Below are 17,434 nucleotides of genomic sequence, written 5' to 3'. Positions count from 1 at the left end.
CTTAGTTTTAGGTATAACCAGACATTTTTTGAGCAAAGAAACTAAAACAAAAGAAATTTAACACACCTAGCTTTTTTATTAGCACAGGCACAGCAGCTGCAGGCAATCAATGAGGAGATGTCTGAACAGTTTGCTCTGAGTGAAATCTACAGGGTTCAGTGTAATTAAATTTTAAATGGATTCTGGCAAGCTGTTCACTGAAACAGTGTTTTCTGAGTTAAATCTGTGTGGTACCTTGTAATTAGCTCCTAAATGGATATTGGCAAGCAATTCAGTGAAGATAATATATAAAGTAAGAAATACCATTTGAAACTGTGGGAAGTAAATAGGTTTACAAGTAGTTGTTTCAGTAACAACCTTAGTACCTTAATGCATTGAATATAACAGTGCATGATTTAATTTACTTATTTTAGGTTAGCTAGTGCACTTTTTCTTAAAGTTGAAAGTTTACTTAAAGCATGCAAATTGTTTTCACATGTGGGAGGGAATAAAGGTAAGAACAGATAATCTCTGCAAGTTGGAACATGACACCTTGTAATGCATAAGTGGTAATACCCTATGGGTGAAGCTGCCAACTTGGGGTAAATTATCTTACTTGGAGAGATGCAGTTCAGTTTTGTAAAGGGCATTTACTTTTGTGTGTTTGTTGTGAGTTTAAAGTTTATTTTGAAAATGTAGTTTTTTTCCCTTGGGTTTTTTTATTGAATCAAAAAGTCTGTGAAAATGTGGCATAGTTTCAAATACAGATGAGAAGGAGTAGCTATATATACAATCAATATGCCAACAGCAGGTGCATGTGAGATGCAAGATGGAAAGATAAATGATGGCACGTTATCTTCCAAAAAATTAAGACAGAAGTGCATCAAATCTAATTGTTTTTGCAGAATTATACTTTTGTGTCTTTTAAGTCTGTCTTTCCTTGGTAATGATTGTATCAAATTAGAGGAATAACAGGAGAAATGCAACATAGTTATTTCCCCATTTAATATTCTTTCTTTTCCACTTTTTTCTTATTCTTTTTCCTTCTATTTTTTGGTTGCCATACAAAAGGCAGGAATGCATGTATCTGATACACAACCTAATAAATTACTAAGCTACAGATACAAATGATCCACCACACATCCACCCAGCAATCCTTAGTTAGATCAAGATGAATAATTAACAACAAGAGAAGTCAATAAAGGTATTACCAGTCTTCTTTCCATAACCCTACTATCAGAGACAGTACTGCTTCACTTATAAAATACTAATGGAATCCATTCTTCTCTCTACCTTTCATTCTCATCCAAAACTGACTTTGTACAATGATGCCTAAACTTACTTTCTTAAAATCATGAAAGTACAACATCCTGTTTCATGATCTTATTTTCTAATTTTTGAAATATTGAGCAATTGTGCTAAATTAACCTCTCACATAATAGTCATAATACATTTTATGTTTAGATCATACGAGTCTACACATTCTGATGTTCTCTCTATCTCTCATGTAATTTCTTACGTTAGTTTATTCTCTAAACAATAACTTGTTACTACTGTTAACTTTTATATAATTCTTAGAATAGCAAATATAAGCAGTTCATATGGTGGAATTGCAATAATACTTGTTTTATCTTTAACATGTTTACTGAATTATCAATTAAGACATAGGCAAACATACATTTAGATAAAACAAAACAAACCATGCTAACATGTTAGCAGTTACAAACATTATACATCACATACGTTCTTTTATAGAATTATCATCAATCCAAGATTACATCAATTACTCAACTGTTGCATAATCTTGAACCTCACTCCTCCTCTCAAACATTATTCTGCATGTAATATTCCCACAATTTCCATTTTTTCTATGTATTTTGCTCCTACACTAAAGATCCCACATATACAATATTCACTACTTCAAATAAAGTTGGTTTACACTTTGATTTCCATTTTCTAGTAGTTGTTTTTTGGCAGCAACTAGAATTAAACTTAGCAATGACTTACTATGTCTAGGCAATTCAAATACTGGGGTCCAGCTCAAACAAATTTTCTTAGTTGCACCCATTTCTTTATGCAATATTTCTGACAGAATAGGAAGTTTTAAAATATGCCGACTCTCTCTACACCATTAAACCTCAATTTGCCATCTATTTGAGGAAAAATTCTTTGGAGTCTGCTTGGGCTGTAAAAGTATCTGTGGAAACATTTTCAGGCAAAAACCCTAAATCTTCTAGATTTTGTTGCATATTTGAGTGGCCTACATATGTTCTCTCATTGCTTGCTTGTGAATTGCTTATTTAATCTTTCAAATCTTTTCTGACCTCCTCTGACTGATTCCTATAGTTACTGTGCAATATTTTATATGCCCTACTAATTATTCATTTTAACAGCAGCTTCTATTCTAGATTCAACTAAAAACTCTACCAGAGCAGGTCTTTCACTTAGGATTTCCTAATCCCTTTCTTTTTGCCTATACTCTGATATTAATACCCGATAGGATGGTAGTCTCTAGCCTGCTGTCCAAATGTGTTCTTAGCCTCTTAACATTCTATTACCTTTCATCTCCAGTTATTTGCTCCCAATATCTTGATCTATTTGCCAGTTTTCTTCAGTAAACACCAGCCCCCCTCTTGCCTACACTTTGTACCCCTAACTGCGGTCATTCATAGTGGTAGAATCTCCTTTCTCCATTCTCATGTTAGCCTAGTTCTTAGAATACTTTATGATACTAATACTTTAGAATTAAAATATTATGTATCACTGTTACTTTCATTAATGATCTGCATCCAAAATCCAATCCCAGCTTCCGCTTCATCATCATCCCTGTCTACACTGAATTATTGCTTTCTGCTTGTGTTACGTTTATGAGATCTTAACTGTATAGCTCTAAAATATCTCTTCAAATCTGTTAATCTTAAACCTTCTTGTGTGGTTGGAAGGAACAACTTACCCCACTTGACTCTTGCCCTCTTCTGTTCCCACATAAAATCCTTCAGTTCTTTATTAATTATTAATTGTTATCTGCAACTTCTCTGGTTGATAAAAATATGCCTGACCTATGTATAAAACTAAAGGGACTAAAAACATTTTTATTGCTTGTATCATGCTATCCATATTCATAGATAAAGGCTTCCAGTTTTTCCTTTCGGTATTACCTTTTGTTTAGTCTCTTCTTACATATCCTCATAGGATCATAGCAGGTTACTAGGCTTTGGCCCCTAAGGCCTCTACAAGCCTAGGCATGTTATACCCTTGTACCCTTATGGGCCAAGATATATAGTCTATGTTTGAGCATGACTCTAAGATCAGCATTAGCTGCCACTGACAAAGAGGGACAAAGGTGAAACCCCCACTGTAAATTTATGGTTTCCCAGTCAATTGTTCAGGTTACACTTAAATAAGGTCATTGAGCAGTCTGTTTTACATAAATTGGGAATTTTTTCCAGAAGAGTGGCAACCTCCGGGAGACATATCTGTCTCTCCAGGATGTCCTGTTAATATTGAAGGCTAGGTTAAGATATCTACAGCGAGTGAATCTTGTCCTATTGGATTTGCGGAAGTGTAAGCAGCTTCATCAAGGCAGGGTCTGAGACTGCTCTGTAGGCTAGGCACAAGTCACCTCAAAACAGCCTACACAACACTGAGTAAAGTGATAGGGCCTTCAGTCTGTCCATGCAGGTCATGTATTACAGGCCCCAAATTATTTTGGTGAGAATCCTTGCAGGTCTCTCCAGTTGCTGCAGATGTCTGGTGAGTTATATACAGAAGGAAGCAATGTGCTCTATTATTGGTCTGATGAGAACCTCCTTAGCTTTGGCTGCTACACCCTTCCTTAAGCGGTGTGCAATGTAGAAAGCCTTCCTTATTACTGTGGATACCTGATGATCAAAATTAAGGCTATCAACTTGCTCTCCTAAATCCATCATTGGGTTTGAACTTAAGGGGATATTGTTAATGCTGTAATTAGCAGGAGTTTCTCCTTTGCCGAAGGGGATGATAATGCATTTTTTTTGCATTTAGTTTAAGTCCCTGGCTTTGACGCAAATCATTTGTCTTGTGTAAGTCCATTTTTGTAGTATGTTGACATCTTTGAGGGATTAGATGATTGCACCCAGTCTGAATTATCAGCATACTTGTTAAGCCATAGGCCATCAATTTTCGCCTTGACTTCTGAAAAATAGACATCAAACAGTAGGGGGCATAGCACAGATCCCTGTGGAGTACCTGTGGCAACAGTTCTTGCTAGTAGAGTTGGCATTTCCAATTTTGACTGTATGTGTTCTGTTTGTGAGCCAGTTGGCAACCCATCTAGTGACTTAAGGGTTAATCCCCAGTTGGGTGAGTTTCTCAATGAAGCCTGAGTGAGGGATTGTGTCAAATGCCAAGGCTAGGTGGAGATAGGTAGTGTGAACTGTTCTGCCTTCATCTCGGGCCTTGGTGACATTCTCAAAGAAGTCCACCAGGTTTGGCAGGCAAGATCTGCCCTTAATGGCACCAAACTGGGTTGGGTCAAGAGTTTGAAGGTCACCTATATCCTTGTTGATAAGATCCATGATGATTCTCTCCATGGGCTTGCAGATAAGGCTGGTTAGACTTATGGGTCTATAGTTCCTGGGGTCGGATGAGGGACCCCCTTTGTGCAAGGGGACTGCAGTTGCTGTTTTCCACTCAACTGTGACAAAGACAGTGCTTAGACTGAGACTGAAGAGCGTGCTCAGTGGTTCCACCAACTCCTGTTTTAGACCATTTAATAGGCAGACTGGGATGTTGTCCGGTCCCATACAGGCTGCGTTTATGGCCTTGGAGAGTGTGGCTATGACCTACTCTCTGGAGATACTAGATAGAGGACTGGTGACAGGTATGTTATGTGGTATGATTGGTGAGGATAGGGGGATGAAGTTTTTGCCAAACTTGTCCACTAGTAGGCTGGTGATGTCCTCAGTTTAAGTATAAGTGGCATCATCCACAGCTAGTTCGGCACAAAGCTGGGCCTTCCCTTTCAGATTTCAGATGTAGCTAAAGAATGCTTTGTGATTTACCTTAGCTTAGTATTTTAATTACCTTTACAGGATTTTACAAGATGTCTAATCTGCTTTTTTATGTTTTGGAGGGAGTTCTTCCTTTGCTGGCATGTTTCCCTCTTGTTTTCTGACAGCAGTTTCTTTCTCTTACTGTATAACCTGTGGCTTATTTTTTCATGAGGATCTTGATTTGATCTGTTTTGGTACAGCGGAGTCTATACATTTATACAGGTGTTTATACAGAACATTTGTGTACACCTCAGTATAGGGGTCATTGATTTTAGTGGGTCTGAAACTACTGATGCCATCACTCTGTAGGCTATAGTTTGCTTTGGAGGTTTTTTTTTAACATTTTTGCTCTTGACGGTGGGTCAGATAAGATTGTTACTTCGAATGAGACTGCTTTATGATTGGACTTTACCAGGAAGGGACCAACACATGGCATGCTGCAGCGATCCCCCATGTTGGTGAGCACTATGTCAAGGATGTTAGAGCCCCCTGCTGACTATCTGCTCAAGAGTATTTGTGTTGACAAAGTCCAGGAACCTTTGGGCGAACGCATTTGTGCTCGTATTTGTTACCCAGTCGATGGAAGTATAGTTAAAGTCACCCATGACCAGGGTATTTGGTTGTGCTGAGAGTGATTCAAGTAGGTCCAGGTAAGCTGTGTGCTTTTCGTGGTTCATGGTGTGGGACCTATAGCTAAAAATGATGTGGGGGGGGGGGGTCTTTCCTACAGTTGGTTTGACTTGGAGTACCTCTAGGGAGTTGTACTGTTTAACCAGTCTAGAGGTGTATATATCTTTAATGAAGATGGATACTCCTCCTCACTTGTTTTTTATATGTTCATTGTGTGGTCTGAATGTGTGGAAGGCACTGTAGCCTTGCATGGCCGGGGTACTCCTTGAGGCCTTGAACCATGTCTCTGTGACTGCACAGACATCAGCATCTTCCAGGATGAGAAGTGCTTCAACCAAGTGCAGTTTCTGATTTAGACTCCTAGGATTAAGCAGCATAACCCTTGGTTTGTTTCTGGAGGATATTTTTACATTGGGAAATTTGTTCTTATGACATTACCTAAAAAGGCACTATGGGGGAGGCAAGTACCTTTGCAAGCAACCTAAAGCCTAGCGGCAACAGGTGAAAACCATCTCTATCCAAGCAGTGTGGTCTGTCGACCATATCATCCCAGGCTGTCAGATACTGGATACCCCTGGACTGACACCCGAAGCTAAGCCAATTGTTGAAGTCAATCATTTTTTGTTTGTACTGTGGCATCATCATGGATGAGGGAAGAATGTCGTTTAGGGCAAGGGACACACCTGCCTGGGACACAATTTGAAAGCACCATCAAGTTTCTCTTCATATAGTCCAGTGAGATTCATCTCAAGTCATTAAGCCCAACATGGACTATGACAGAGTCATAACAGTACGTGTTGACAGACTTGTGTGTGTGCATGATTTGGTGGATCCTGACACCAGACAGGTAGCTGACCATGACCTTTTCCTTGTCCAGCCTTGTGAGGGGGGACAACTGTGTGTCTCACTGTGGAGTCACCTATGACTAAGACATTTGGTTTAGACATGTTTTGCCTTAGGGGCTTATTGGGTGAGATACTGATGAGTGTGGTGTTATGTGTAGTGGGTGCTGTTGGGACCGTATTTTGTGCAGAAGTGCTTGGGAGGTCTTTGCTCTTTTGGTATACTTGTAGTGAGTACCTCCAAATATGTGGGTTTATGTGTTGTGCGCTTTGTATATGTGGGAGGTGAAGTGTGGGTGCTGACAACCTGTTTGTTATTTGGTTTGTTGGTACATGTGAGAGTATTGATTCCACATTCATAGTATAGATACATCTGTCATACATTGTATTTGCATGGTGTAGGAGTAGTAGGTTGTCTATGTACATGAAGCAATTGCTAGATTGCCTCAGGATGCTCATGTCAATCAAGATGGCTGGAGAAACAGCGGAAAACTGACCTTCCATTACGCCAGGTGTATTCTGTAATAAGTGGTGGACGGTGGGCTAAATGAACTAGGATCTGACTGAAAACTGACTTTCCATTATGCAAGGTGTATTTTGTAATACGTGGTGGAAGGTGGGCTAAATGAACTAAGTTGTGTTGTAGAACTAGTAAATTCAGCTACTCTATGGTAGGTTTAGGAGTAGAAACTTGCACTGGCGCCTCAAAAAGTGCAGCTGGGCTGCTCTCTGGGTAGCAGTGCGCAACGGTGTTGCACACCAAGAAGCAGAGAAGCTTAGGAGAGTTCCCTAGCAGTTATCTGGGAAAAATGTGACTTTTTAAGTGTTTGCTGCCATAACAGAATCCTTTTTAACCCATATTCCTAAGTACTTAATTTTATCATGCCAACATTAATATGGGTATTGCTAAACCAAGTCATGTGTGGGTACAGAGTTTACAGCTATAGTCTTTGTTTTAGCTTCATTAATTTTTATATCTCAAAAACACATGAAACTGTATCAGCATGTTCCACAACACTGAGATGTCCTTTTCTGGTTTTATCAGGTACAGAGTATTGTTTGCAAATAAAGCCAACTTTTCTTCATTACCATGCCAAGCATACCCTTGAATTTCTGAGTCCCTTATTTGTATTGCCACTGGCTCTAAATATAATGCAAATAACAAAGGGAAAAGATGACACCCCTGCCTGGTTTCTCTCTTCAGACACAACTTATCAGAAAATAAATCTCCCACTTTAATTTTTGTCTCTGATTCCTCCCATACCCTGCTAATTAACCATATTGTTGTATCAGGGAATGCAAAATACTTCATGTGAAGACTGGTAGAGATGGGTGAAGGCTGCCAGCCTAGCCAGATCGAATTTTATACATAACTCTATAATTCGTAAATATGAATGTGAATCACAGGCTTGTTGTCCTAAATGTAAAGAAATACTGTTACATGTGGAACTGGAAATAAACGTGACAACAGTGCACTCTACTGACCAAAGTAAAGACTGTGGTGACCCTTTCAAGTAGACAGTGGTGCCGAAAAGTCTAGATGAAGAAATTCTTTCTATTGTTTTAACCAAGAGTTAAATTGCTAGACTTAAACATGCAAATGTATTTTTATTGCTCTGTTCCTGACCAGCTGCAAGATAACAAAAGGGAGATGTTAAGACTGTAAATGTAGTTAATGTGTCAGCCTGGGAACACCAGAAAAGTGTCTGTCTGCCTGGGATGACATGCTTGACAAGCCACGCTGCTTCGCAAGGGACGGCTTGCACCTGTCACCCCTGGGATTCCGGATATTGGCTAAGGCTCTTGCCACCCCCATAGTGCCTTTTTTAGGCAAGGCTCAAATTCTAAACCTACCACCCTAGAAAACAAAAATGGGAAGAAACTGAGGGTAATGCTGCTCAATGCCAGAAGTCTAAATCTCAAAATGCACGCACTCGAGGCCCTTCTCAGTATGGAGAACATCGATGTCTGTGCTGTAACTGAAACCTGGTTCAAGGCTCCTGAGAGCACCCTGGCACTATTAGGTTTTACCTCATATCATGCGTTCCGCCCCAAAACCCGGACCACACCACAAAAGGAGGGGTGTATCCATATTCATAAAGGATACCCACACCTCCAGGTTGGTGGCAACGCACAAAGCTCGGAAACCATCCAGGTGCAACTAACCATAGGCAAAACTGCTCTACAAATTGTAGCATGCTACAGGCCACCCTCTCAAACTCAGGAACCCCACACAGCCTTCCTGAAGACACTGGAGGGTATAAATGTATCTCCAAACACCATCATATTGGGTGACTTCAACTACCCGAATATAGACTGGGAACATTACTCAAGCCCTAACTTTCTAGCCCAACGGTTCCTGGAGTTCATAAATTCAAATGCCATGGAACAGCTAGTCACTGTTCCCACGAGAGGAGAAAATATGCTAGATCTCATTGTCACAAACATGGGGACAAAATGCTCCACACCGGAAGTATATCCCTCATTGGTGAGATATGATCATAAACTAATCTCACTGGAAATCCACATCCCGCCCCCACCCAAAACAAAAAAGACCATAGTGAAGAACTTCTCTAAAGCAAACTTCACACTACTCAAGACTGGTGTGGTATCCTTCAAGGCCCCTGAGCCAGAGGAAACCACAACCCAAGCTATGCGGAAGCCCTTACAAATGCCTTCTATGAACACCTCCAGGACTGCATGGATCAGGCAATCCCAAATAAAACCAAGACTCTTTCCACAAAGGGCAAACGTCCAGTCTGGTGGACCCCAGCCATTAACAAACTTTACAATAAGAGGAGAAAGCTATTACATGATAGAACAAAATCCATAAAAGGGAAGTCACACCTGATCATTATTAGTAAAAAAATACGAGCACTCATAAAATCTACTAAGGCCAATTTTGAGAGAAAAATTGCCATGGATTCAAAGGACAATCATAAGGCCTTTTTCAGCTATGTTAGGAACCTGGGTGGAAACTCCCAGATATGCTCAGAATTAGTCCAAAATGATACAAAAATCACTGAACCCACAGACATTGCCAACATACTGGCAGACAGGTTCAGTGCAAACTTCACCCCCCCCCCCTAAAGGAGAGATAACTATCCCAGCCAAGTGTAGACTCCCGCACATCTCAAATGCGCAGGTGAAAGCTGCTCTCTAAAGCTAAAAACACAGCATCAATGGGACCGGATGGTGTCCCCGGCTGTGTGCTACACGAGCTAAATGAGGAATTAAACCCGCACATAAGGCAGCTGTTTAATCTCAGCCTTACCACAGGATACGTGCCCAAGGAGTGGCGTACGGCAACTGTGGTCCCACTCCACAAAGGCGGCCTCACGGACCCTGGTAATTACCGCCCATAAGCTTAACAAGTCTAGTCTGCAAAGCTATGGAGAGGATCATAATGGAGCTCATAAACAAAGATATAGGGGACTTGCAGACATTGGACCCGACCCAGTTTGGCTTTGTCAAGGGAAGATCATGCCTTTTGAACTTGGTCGACTTCTTCGAAACAGTCACCAAGGCCATTGATGAGGGAAAGGCAGTCCATACAGCCTACCTTGACCTTGCAAAGGCTTTCGACACAATACCCCACTCGGGTATTGTAGAAAAACTTACCAGCTTAAATGTAAACCCATACGTCACAAGATGGATTGCAAACTGGCTTAAGGACAGAACCCACAGGGTTAGAGTTGCTGGCGCTGTGTCAGACTCCAAGCCGGTCACAAGTGGTGCCCCACAGGGCTCGGTCCTTGGCCCCCTATTGTTTGGCATCTACTTCTCAGAAGTACAGGCCAACATGGGAGGACTTTGGCTGACAAAGTTTGCAGACGACTGCAAACTGGGCCATAGTGGAAAGTGCATCGGACACGGATATCCTTCAGAAGGGACTCACGGAAACAGATAGCTGGTGCCAGAGCCATGGCCTGAAGTTAAACGCCAAAAAATGTATAGTCATACCCTTCGGGAAAAACAAGGTAACCCCAAGCTACCATATAGGTGGCAATCCACTAAGCACAGAAGAGGTTATCAGGGACCTGGGGACCCAGGTTGACAGTGGCCTTTCTTTTGACACTCACATTGCTAAAGTGGTTAGAAAGACCTTCTACATTGCCCACCTGATCATGAAGGGATTCACATCCAGATCTAGTGAGGTCATTGTTCCCTGTACTCTTCACTTATCAGACCAATGATCGAGTACAATGCCCCATTCGGGATGTATCTCACCCGACATCTGCAGCAATTGGAGAGACCCCAAAAGTTCCTCACCAAAAGGATAAAGGGACTCCAAAATCTGCCATATGCTGCCAGATTGAAGAAACTCCAGCTCTATTCAGTCGCATACCGTCTGCTCAGAGGTGACATGTGCCTGACATACAAGGCCATGTCCAACCCAGAATTAATGGACATGCTCCACCTCAAAAAATCCAAATCCACCAAAACCACTAGAGCAAGCGACTTAAACCTTAGCACGGATATAAATAGGACGTGCTGGAGGGATAGATTTATCACTCAGAGACTCCCTATGCTGTGGAATAAAATCCCGGTCCATGTGAGGCAGAGCACCTCGCTGAATCTGTTCAAGAGAAATCTAGACCTATGGATGGGAGATCGTAGGTTTACCCCGGGAATCATATCTGTGTCACTGCTGGACAGAGGCACAACAAACTAATGGGCACAGTATTTTTTCATATAAGGGGTGGTGTAAGCCACAAAAATTTGGGCTAGGCTTATAAATGCCTTAGGGCAGATAGCCTAGTATAAACCTATGAACCTATAAATGATGTAATGTTTATCAGAACTGCAGTTTCAATTTAAACAGTGAGAACAATAGATTAAGCATTTTGATCTTGGACATCTAACTCAGCACTGCCTGTGTCTTAAGTAAGTTATCTTAGAAGTGTGTTTTCTTGTAGAAATAGCTAGCACTATAAATATTAGGCTAAGTGTTTTTCTGTTATGTTAGAACTGTACTACGGAATTATTTTAAGTTTCTGAGTAATCTCTGAACTCTTAAATAGCACTGTGGTGTAGTAGTATTGTCTTGTATTTTTAGTATTTATTATTAAATATTTTAAACCCTTTTCAACTGTGGCTGATTTATGTAGAGAGAATTTAAGCTCTAGAGTACATTGCATGCTTATACGTGATCCTGGACTAAGCCTTTCCAATAAGCCTTGATTGCTTAAGTTACACTACTATTGGATAATAATACTGCACAGTAATAACTTGACACCCTTTTAAGGGCCTTTGGGTAGCTGATGATTATTAGCTGGTGATGGCAGTAATTACTACCGTATAGTCTGGGTATAGGGGCACAGCTGGAGAATCTGTATCAGCCTTTCCCAGGAGTGTCTGTGAAGTTGTATAAACACATATCTCAAAGTGTGTGTGTGTGTGTGTGTGTGTGTGTGTGTGTGTGTGTGTGTGTGTGTGTGTGTGTGTGTGTGAGCTACTTGGGCAGGGACATGAAGCACTGGTTGGACAGAGAGGGTACTGGAGGTTTTAGCTTGCCAGCTCGGCTGAGATCGAGACCCTATAGCTGTGCCAGTGGGGAGTCTTATTGGGACCTGGGGATCTAGGGAGTAACCGGCCCCGGACTGACTGTGATCTCTGTGTGCTCTTAAGGGAAATTGCACTTTTCTGTGTGCATCTGTTATCCTTTCCTCATATACGAGATGCCCTCTCTGGTGTTAATGGTGAAGATTGAGGCTCCTTGATTGCTGGACCAAGGCACGGGCATCACATGTGGTGGCAGTGGTGGGATCCACTAAACATACTACTTGGTGGGCATTAGTGGGATATCCACATCACATATTAATTAGTTGGCAAATACTAACTGGCTTGCAGTGGTGTGGGTAGAGTGAATCCTGTAGCTTATGTACAGTGATCTCTGAAGGTGTTTTAAACTCAAACAACCACGCAGTGAATACTCAGAGTTCAGATCACAATTGTTTTATTTCTTTTGTTAGCTTAGCTAGTCAGAGTGAGCAGGCAGCATGTCAGCAGAGGAGTATGGAAAGCTGACAAGGAGCCAGCTGGTGGAGATGTGCCAGGCTAGGGGACTGGTGCATGGAAACCTGACTAAGGCAGACCTGATTGCAGCCTTGGTTACAGCTGCATCAGAAAACAGCATCCAGGAGGACAATCAGACTGGCAGTGGAGATACAATATCCTTGGAGAATGGACAGCTCAACCTTTCTGCGAATGGCAATCAGACTGGCAGTGGAGATACAATATCCTCGGAGAATGGACAGCTCAGCAGTGGACTTAAAAATCCAGCTGGAGCTAAAGAGACTTGAGTTGGAGGCCAGGCATTTGGAGATTGAAGCCGAAGAAAAGGAGCGTCAGAGGAGGCATGAGAGGGAAATGCTGACTCTTCACCAGAGTCATGGAGGTAATGGGGAAGGGAGTAACTGGATCCCAGAAGCACAACAGGTCAGTAAATTTCTTCCACAATTTAAAGAGGGGGATATTTTTGATAGTTTCATTCATATGTTTGAGAGGGTATGCAAACAGTATAGTGTTGACCAAAGGCTCTGGGTACGGTTCCTGACCCCCTTACTCCATGGTAAAGCTGTAAATGCATTGGCTAAAATGCCTGACTCTGTCTGTTTTGATTATACTGCTGTAAAAAATGGCTTTTAGAATGTTTTAAGCTAACACCTGAAATGTACAGGAAATAGTTTTGTGAGCACAGACGCATGGCAGATGAAAGTGTGTGTGAATATGTTGTTGAACTGAGCACTTATTTTCATAGCTGGGTGAGTGGATGTCAGGCCACCACTTTTGAAGGGCTGGCAGACCTTTTGGTGAGGGAACAAGCTCTTAGCATTTTGTCTGAGGACATGAGGATCTGGTTCGCTGATAGACTATGTGCTACTTCAGATGAGTTGGGGAAGAAGGGAGACCTATACCCGGCCAGCAGGGCAGCCCTGCACAGGAAGGGGACCCCCAGTACTGCTCATGGGTCTAAAGGAACCCATGGTGGGCAGCACAGACTGCCCCAACAGAATTTGCCAGTAGCAGGGGAAGCCACTAGTCCAGGTACATGTCCAGGAGCTAGGGTTAAATGTTTTGAATGCAACCAGTTGGGCCATGTGGCATACAGGTGTCCACGGAGGCAAGGTGGGAAACCAAAGGTGTGGGACCCAGCAAGTGGGAAAGACAAAATGCCAACAGTAGGTTGTCTTTGGACAACAAGGGTACCAAACTACCACCAGAGGCTATATCCTATTGTAGTGAATGGCAAAGAGGCCATAGCCAAGAGAGACACAGCCTCTGATATAACCATTGTAAAGCCTGCAATGGTTACAGAGGAGCACTACTTGCCTGGGCAGTCTACTCCAGTCAGGGCTTTAGGAGGGATACCATTCCAAATACCTTTGGCTAGGGTTCACCTTGACTAGGAGGGTAGAAAAGGAAGCCAGCAAGTAGGTGTGTTTGAGGATATACCTGCAGATGTCTTGATAGGGAAAGATTTTGATAGTGCAGTACCCTGTGCTTGTGCAGTTACACACAGTCAGGCTAGGAGACAAGCATGTGGGTCTGGTAGCCTGGGAGAGACCCAGACAGACTTCATACTTGCAGCCCAGACTGCTGAGGTGGTTACTTCATAGAGTGAGCTACGCTGTAGCAGTGAGACTGAAGGTGAGCCACAGCTGCTTGTGGGTAATGATGTTCCTTTGGACAGAGTGACTGCAAAGGTAGAGGTGAGTAGCAGTACCTAGGCTGACAGTGAGGCACCACTGTCAGAAGATGCCAGACTTCCTGTGGAGAGGGAGCTGGGAAGGGTTACAAGGAGAGAGTTGAGATACAGAGAGTGGATCTCTGAGGGAGGGCTAGAAGCTGAGAGAGTACAGCAGTTGATAATGCCTAGAGCCTACCATCTGGCGCTTCAAACCATAGCCCATGATATTCCCTCTGCAGGTCATATGGGCATAAAATGTACAAAGAGGTGTATTATGCAGAACTTCTACTGGCTTGCAATTTCCAGAAATGTAACAGGGTACTGCAGGACCTGTGAGCAGTGCCAAAAGGTAGGCAAGGCAGGAGACAAGGTGAGAGCTCCTTTAATGCCTTTGCCTGTGACTGAGGAGCCATTTCAGAGGGTAGCGATGGATACTGTGCGTCCTCTGAGTACCCCAAGTTCCACAGGGAAAAGTATATTCTAGTGGTAGTGGATTATGCTACATGATACCCTGAGGCAGTGTCTTTGTCCTCCACTGAGGCAGAGAAGGTGGCAAATGCATTGTTAGAAATTTTCAGCAGGGTAGGTTTCCCAAAAGAAATACTGTCTGACAGAGGTGCCAATTTCATGTCAGACCTGCTGGCTTGTCTGTGGAAGTCCTGTGGGGTGAAGCACATGAAGACCACCCCCTACCATCCCCAGACTAATGGTCTTGTTGAGAGGTTAAGCACTACAATCAAGTCCATGCTACGGGCATTTGCAGATCAGTTTAACAGGGAGTGGGACAAATATTTGCCCCATCTGTTGTTTGCTTACAGAGAGGTTCCCCAGGAATCCACAGGTTTTTCATCCTTTGAGTTGCTGTATGGGCATAGGGTGAGAGGACTTCTAGATTTAATTTGAGATGAGTGGGAAGGTGAGTGTGAGTCTCATAAGGAGTCTGTTGTAGCATATGTCCTAAACCTCAGGACAAGTCTCAGGGAACTCATGGGCTTGGCCCAGGACAATGCTAGGCAGACGGCAGGGGCACAAATTGTACCATGTTAACATGATGAAACATTACCATGATAGGGAAGCCCTTGTGCTGAGCATTTGCAGTTGATTGTAGGAGGAGTCTGAGGGAGATCTGGGGACTGATCTCCTCAGTGAGGCTCGGGCTGACACCTCAGTGGAAGTGGTACCAGTATCCCAGCAGCTATCTCCTACCCAGGTTCGAGAAATCCAAGCAGTGTTGCAGGAATTTGGGGACATGTTCACTGGGAAACCAGGGTGCATCCACCTAGTGCAGCACCAGGTGGATACAGGACTGGTAAGATCAGGTCAGAACCTGCCAAAGTGGAAGCTATTCAGGCATGGCCTGCATCTGTTACTAAAAAGCAGGTGAGGGCATTTTTAGGGACAGCCGGGTACTACAGAAAGTTCGTCCCCAGTTATAGTACCATAGCTGCTCCCCTCACAGACCTGACAAGGATGAACAGGCCAGATAAGGTAGTGTGGACTCCGGCATGTGAGCAGGCATTCCAAAAGCTTAAAGGAGCTTTGGGAGGACCCCCTGTATTAGCCAGTCCATATTACAGCAAATAAATTGTTGTATAGGTGGATGTTTCGAACTATGGGGTGGGGGCTGTACTTAGCCAGATTTCTTCAGAGGGAGAAGAGCACCCAGTGGTTTATCTCAGTCATAGGCTCCAACCTAGGGAGGAATGCTATGCAGCGGTATAAAAGGAATGTCCAGCCATAGTGTGGGCATTGCTGAAACTCCAGCCTTATCTGTATGGAAGGAAATTCACTGTTATGACAGATCACAACCCCCTAATATGGTTAAACAGAGCCACCCAGCAAAATGCCAAGTTGCTAAGATGGAGCCTAGGGTTGCAAGCATATGATATGTCAGTGCAGCACCGCAGTGGGGTTAGCAATGCCAATGCAGATGGGCTCTCAAGGGAGGGACTGGGGTGAGGTTCACTCAGATAGACCTAACCCTCTCAAGCGGCGTTTCTCAAGGGTCACTTGAAAAACTAGCTTGAGTTCTCTGGGGGGGGGGGGTGAAGACTGGTAGAGATGGGTGAAGGCTGCCAGCCTAGCCAGATAGAATTTTATACATAATTCTATCATTTGTAAATATGAATGTGAATCACAGGCTTGTTGTCTAAAATGTAAAGAAATACTGTTACATGTGGAACTGGAAATAAATGTGACAACAGTGCACTCTACTGACCAGAGTAAAGCCTGTTGTGACCCTTTCAAGTAGACAGTGGTGCCGAAAAGTCTAGATGAAGAAATTATTTCTATTGTTTTAACCAAGAATTAAATTGCTAGACTTAAACATGCAAATGTATTTTTATTGCTCTGTTCCTGACCAGCTGTAAGATAACAAAAGGGAGATGTTATGACTGTAAATGTAGTTAATGTGTCAACCTGGGAACACCAGCAAGGTGTAAAAGATGATGTAATGTTTATCAGAACTGCAGTTTCAATTTAAACAGTGAGAACCAGAGATTATTAAGCATTTTGCTCTTGGACATCTAACTCAGCACTGCCTGTGTCTTAAGTAAGTTATCTTAGAAGTATGTTTTCTTCTAGAAATAGCTAGGACTATAAAAATTAGACTAAGTGTTTTTCTGTTATGTCAGAACTGTACTACGGAATTATTTTAAATTTCTGTGTGATCTCTGAACTCTTGAATAGCACTGTGGTGTAGTAGTACTGTCTTGTGTTTTTAGTATATATTATTAAATATTTTTAAACCCTTTTCAACTGTGGCTGGTTTATGTAGAGAGAATTTAAGCTCTAGAGTACATTGCATGCTTATAAGTGATCCTGGACTAATCCCTTCCAATAAGCCTTGATTGCTTAAGTTACACTACTACTGGGTAATAATAATATTGCACAGTAATAATTGGACACCCTTTTACGGGCCTTTGGGTAGCTGATAATTATTAGCTAGTGGTGGTAGGATTTACTACCGTAATAGTCTGGGCATAGGGGCACAGCTGGAGAATCTGTGTCAGCCTTTCCCAGGAGTGTCTGTGAAGTTGTATAAATACTTATCTCAAAGTGTGTGTGTGTGTGTGTGTGTGTGTGTGTGTGTGTGTGTGTGTGTGTGTGTGTGTGTGTTTCAGCTACTTGGGCAGGGACATGAAGCACTAGTTGGATAGAGAGGGTACTGGAGGTTAGCTTGCCAGCTAGGCCGAGATCTGGACCCTATAGCTGTGTCAGTGTGGAGTCTTATTGGGGACCTGGAGAGCAAGGGAGCA

The 17,434-nt window shown here is 42.6% G+C and overlaps 1 protein-coding gene across 5 annotated transcripts in view; it reads right to left on the bottom strand.

Annotated features, from left to right (window-relative positions):
• MFN1 (mitofusin 1) overlaps nucleotides 1–17,434 on the bottom strand; it is a 1,379,005-nt gene that overhangs the window by 46,395 nt on the left and 1,315,176 nt on the right. The gene's annotated exons all lie outside the window — the stretch shown is intronic.

Source organism: Protopterus annectens, chromosome 4.part1 (assembly GCF_019279795.1).
Source record: "Protopterus annectens isolate FY-2018-M chromosome 4.part1, PAN1.0, whole genome shotgun sequence".
NCBI lineage: Eukaryota > Metazoa > Chordata > Ceratodontiformes > Protopteridae > Protopterus > Protopterus annectens.
This window is presented reverse-complemented; position numbering and strand designations above follow the sequence as displayed.